The sequence below is a fragment of the Quercus suber genome, unplaced genomic scaffold (genome assembly GCF_002906115.3).
Source record: "Quercus suber isolate HL8 unplaced genomic scaffold, Cork oak 2.0 scaffold_262, whole genome shotgun sequence".
Classification (NCBI taxonomy): domain Eukaryota; kingdom Viridiplantae; phylum Streptophyta; class Magnoliopsida; order Fagales; family Fagaceae; genus Quercus; species Quercus suber.
The window spans coordinates 193,724-198,894 of record NW_027069718.1 but is presented as its reverse complement, the minus strand read 5'-3'; the positions used below and the strand labels follow the sequence as shown (position 1 = coordinate 198,894).

Here is a 5,171-nt window from a genome sequence, read left to right as displayed (position 1 = left end):
ACGCTGAGAAAGATTTGCATGAGCTGATTCGAGCTGGATCGAAAGTCACAGGCCCTTGATGATGTAATTATCAATTCTGGTAATGGACTGTAGCACACACTAGTTTTTTTTTTGGGAATGTTTGGTGTTGCACTAGGATGCCCATTAAATCTGGTGGCTTATATTTTCTCGTGAATTACAGCAACGAGTGAAGGCAGCAGGTTCTGTTGAGCATATGAAAATGCTGGCTGTGGATCCCTCAAGTGCTGACTCTCATTTTCAGCAGTTGGACAAGCTCCATATGGTTTATGAAGAATATGTTAAAATTGGAAAGGAGGCAATTCCTAATACTGAGAAAGATTTGCATGAGCTGACTGGATCTGGATCAAAAGTCACAGGCCCTTGATGATGTAATTATCAATTCTGGTAATTTCTCTCCAATTGAGTATTGTCAGCTTTTGAGGGAAGCAAGTGTCGTACACTGTTCACTATAATTCAGCCTCCAAAAAATGAAGTTCTGTGTAATACTGTGTTTTCCCTTACAGCATAGACATAAAATATGGTAGTATCTGGGAAGGATGATGCTTGGATATAGTTAATGGGTCATATGATGTGAACCTTTGGAAGACCATAAGGAGAGGCTGGGGTACATTTCTTTTGAAACAAACAGAAAAAAATTAGTACTACTGTCAAGAGCAGTTAAAAAAAAAAAAAAAAAGATCTGTGTTGCTTAATGTTTTAAGATGACAACAAAGATCATGTCAAGTTCAAGAAGAAATAAAATTAAGGGGTGATTTGATTTGAGATAGAGGCACTACAAGGAGTAAAAGTAGTTGATTGAGGCTGTGAGAAATGATGCGATTGCTTTTGATCAAACAGATGACACACCCTAAGATAGTACAGAATGGTGTGAAAGTATTTTTTGCAACTTGTCAGAGTAGTGCCTCGTGGGTGAGGTTTCCTTACATTGATTTAATATGTTGGTAATGTTTTTCTTAGGGAATTCTCTCTCTCTCTTTCCCTTCTTAAGGCCTCAAAGATTATAAGTAGTAGTAGTATCTGTGCGTGAGAACAGATGGGGAAGGTCGAAAGGGGCGGCACGAACACACACGCCCGCACAATATATATATATATATGTATGTATGTATTTCAAATTTTATATTTTTAACTTGGTAATGGTGAGTGTCACTTTCCTCTGGCTCAATGAAACTCAAAACTACAGGAAGCCAGGTGCAAATTCCCTAAGTACAAATTATCATTATTATTATTTTTTGGGTGAAAAGGCAATTCATTAGCAACACAGCAGAGTCTAAACTAAGGGTCCGTTTGGTTCCCGTAAAATATTTTTCGGAAAATAGGTATTTTTCAGAAATGCTATTTTCCGGAAAAGGAAAATATTTTTAGGTGTTTGGTTGTATTATGAAAATTGTTGTGAAAAATATTTTTATGTGTTTGGTTCTATTAGGAAAATGCTATTTTTCGGCAACAACCACACAACAACAATAACAACAAAAAAATTGATTCCGGCGACAACAATAACACAACAACAACAACAAAAAGAAATTGATTCCGACAATAACAACAACACAACAACAGGCAGCAACAACAACAACAACATCATCCAGCGACAACAACAGAACAACAACAACACAACACAGATTCCGGCAACAACAACGCAAATTCCGGCAACAACGCAAACCGAGTCGTCGACGAGATCGAGGAAGAGAGAGCGATGGGTCGTTGGCTCTGATTCTGGGTTTGGGTCGAACGATGGGTGGGTTTGGGTCGAGCGATGGGTTGCCGGCTCTGGTTCTGGGTTTGGGTCTAGCGATGGGTTTGGGTCGAGCAATGGGTTGTCTGGGTCTGGCGATGGGTCGAGCGATGGGTCGCCTAGGTCGAGCGATGGGTCGAGCGATGGGTCGTGGCGGTGGGTCGCCTGGGTCGAGCGATGGGTGGAGGCGGTGGGTCGCCGGCTCTGGCTTTGGGTTCGTGGGTCGCTCCGTTTCTTCCTTCCTCTCTCTCTGTTTCTTCCTTCCTCTCTCTCTCTCTCTCTCTCTCTTTTTCCGGAAACACTTTGAAGTGAAAATAGGTAGTGAAATTGATTTCCGTTGGGTAACGGAAAATTTGGAAGTGATTTTCCGGAAAATAGAATTTTTCGGAACACCCAAACACGCGAAAATGTCGAAAATCATTTCCGGAAATGATTTACTCCCAATTCAAACGCAGCCTAAGCAACAGCGCGGGGTTCCAAAAAAACAACAAAAAATCTTGGGATAACAAAGCTCCCCCTCTTGCAAGGGTACCATCACATTTGTTGGCTTCCCTACAGCAATGCTGAATTCTAACCATAGGAATATCCCTTAAGCCGATCTTACAAACTTCAACAATGACATCAATTCCAGTTTAAGGGAAATACATAGTCGGATTCCATCTCTCAATGGCCACAGCTGAGCTTCAACACTGGTGGTAACACCAATGGCTTTAGCATAGCCTTTGACCCAATCTCCACTGTCATTTCGGATCAGCCCTCCTCATCCCAGCGGCCACAGCTCAGCTACAACACTGGTCTAACACCAACGGATCTAGCATAGCCTTTGACCCAAACTCCACTATCATTCTGGATCAGCCCTCCTCCCGCTAGCCCAGGATTTCCTAGGGAAGAACCATCCGAATTCAACTTATGCCAGCTCACTGGAGGCCTAAGCCAACCAACTTTCATAGTGGTGTGAGATCAGGTTAGCTTCCTATTAATGCCAATGAATGTAAACTCCGTTGCTTTGGCCAAGGTCTCTGCCTTCAAGTTTCTATGAGACCTCTCATTCCTGAAGATGACACTATTCCTTTGAAGCCATAAGGACCAGATTCTACAGGAAAACATGATGCCCCAGTCAATGTCCGAAAAAAGAAGGTTTGGAACTACAACAGTTTAATCTTAGCCAGTTGAGAAGATTAGCTCCATAATAAACAGAGTGGCTTGTATGGGTGAAGGGAAAGAATTTCAAAAGTATTGAGCAAAATGACAGTCTCTAAAAGCATGGATTATAGACTCGGGCTTCATTACAAATCGGTCATAAGGGGGGTATTTATTTCCATCCTTCTAGTAGCTAGGGTAGCTCGACCCAGAATACTCTTATGATAGCACTGCCATAAAAAACATTTCACCTTGGGAATGGTTAGGACTTTCCAGATCTAATCCCCTCTGAACGGTTCAGTCTGGCATCCCTCTTCTTCTATATTTGCTAACATGTGAGCTTCCTTGAGTTCGAATATCCCACTTGGGGAAGACGACCAAGTAATGTGGTCTCCACTCCACTCCGAGGGGAAAAGGATATAGGAGTGGCTTTTATTTCAAGAAGCAAGTTGTTATGCGAAATAGTTCAGTGTGTCAAAATCATTTTCTCTATAATGCTTCATATTTGATTTTCATACAGCAAGGAAGAGATTTATTGAATCCAAACTTCAGTCCTTGGATTGACAATCTCTTACTGATTCTTATCTCAAAGTCTTGGAGTCAGCTAAAGAGTAAAGAGATGTCCAGAAAAGGTTCCTGACATTTGCTTCACAGATGTTATCAATTGATGCATATCTGAATGAATATGTTTATGCATCACTTTTGTGATTATAGAGGTTCTAATGGTATTATGGGGCATCCCCTGCAGCAAATACAACATTGCAGTTGGTATGCGGTAATGTTTGATCCCTTTGAAAGGGTTGCCCGTGCTCATCATGTTTGCCCTTGCTGTGAGTGCCCTCTCTCTCAGGAAGAGGAAGATGAGTTTGTTAAAAAGGTTGGTCTATTTCATCATTAGGTTAATCATTGGACTAGCGCACACTAGTTTGTTTTTTATCTGGGAATGTTCGGTGTTGCACTAGGATGCCCATTAAATCTGGTGGCTTATATTTTCTTGTGAATTACAGAAACGAATGAAGGCAGCATGTTCTATTGAGCATATGAAAGTTTTGGCTGTGGATTCCTCAAGTGCTGACTCTCATTTTCAGCAGTTGTACAAGTTCCGTATTGTTTATGAAAAATATGTTAAACTTGGAAAGGAAACAATTCCTAATGCTGAGAAAGATTTGCATGAGCTGACTCGAGCTGGATCGAAAGTCACAGGCCCTTGATGATGTAATTATCAATTCTGGTAATGGACTGTAGCACACACTAGTTTTTTTTTTTTTTTTTTTTTTTTTTGCACTAGGATGCCCATTAAATCTGGTGGCTTATATTTTCTCGTGAATTACAGCAACGAGTGAAGGCAGCAGGTTCTGTTGAGCATATGAAAATGCTGGCTGTGGATCCCTCAAGTGCTGACTCTCATTTTCAGCAGTTGGACAAGCTCCATATGGTTTATGAAGAATATGTTAAAATTGGAAAGGAGGCAATTCCTAATACTGAGAAAGATTTGCATGAGCTGACTGGATCTGGATCAAAAGTCACAGGCCCTTGATGATGTAATTATCAATTCTGGTAATTTCTCTCCAATTGAGTATTGTCAGCTTTTGAGGGAAGCAAGTGTCGTACACTGTTCACTATAATTCAGCCTCCAAAAAATGAAGTTCTGTGTAATACTGTGTTTTCCCTTACAGCATAGACATAAAATATGGTAGTATCTGGGAAGGATGATGCTTGGATATAGTTAATGGGTCATATGATGTGAACCTTTGGAAGACCATAAGGAGAGGCTGGGGTACATTTCTTTTGAAACAAACAGAAAAAAAATTAGTACTTCAGTCAAGAGCAGTTAAAAGAAAAAAGAAAAAAAGATCTGTGTTGCTTAGGCCGTTTGGTCATGCAGCTGAAAACATGTTTTTAGTGTTTAAAATATATAACTAATGTGTCCAAAATCAGAGAAATACGTTTGGTGGGCCATTCCAACTGAGCTGAAGTTTGGAAAATGTTATTCAAAAATATGGGCTTTTCAAAACATACTCCAGGCTGTTTTAAAACAATAAGGCTGTGTTTGTTTCGTGTAAAACGTTCTCCGAAAAATACATATTTTGCGGAAATGTTATTTTCTGGAAAAGGAAAATATTTTTAAAGTGTTTGGTTGAATTATGAAAATTGTTGTGAAAAATATTTTCATATGTTTAGATGTATTCTAAAATGCTATTTTCCGGAAAATTTTTCACATTATTACAAAAAATTTCAACATCGCATCCAATTCAACATCAATTTTCGGCAGCAAATTCCG

The 5,171-nt window shown here is 40.0% G+C and overlaps 1 long non-coding RNA gene across 2 annotated transcripts; it reads left to right on the top strand.

Moving 5' to 3' along the window:
• Positions 1 to 1,076: 1,076 nt before the first annotated feature.
• Positions 1,077 to 4,546, top strand: LOC112032799 (uncharacterized). 2 transcript variants are annotated; one of them, XR_010632067.1, is made up of 4 exons: positions 1,077 to 3,522; positions 3,639 to 3,767; positions 3,898 to 4,121; positions 4,224 to 4,546. It is a non-coding gene; the product is annotated as an uncharacterized LOC112032799 (long non-coding RNA). The 2 variants fall into 2 exon arrangements; XR_010632066.1 differs by having other exon boundaries at positions 1,077 to 3,767.
• The last annotated feature ends 625 nt before the right edge of the window (positions 4,547 to 5,171 follow it).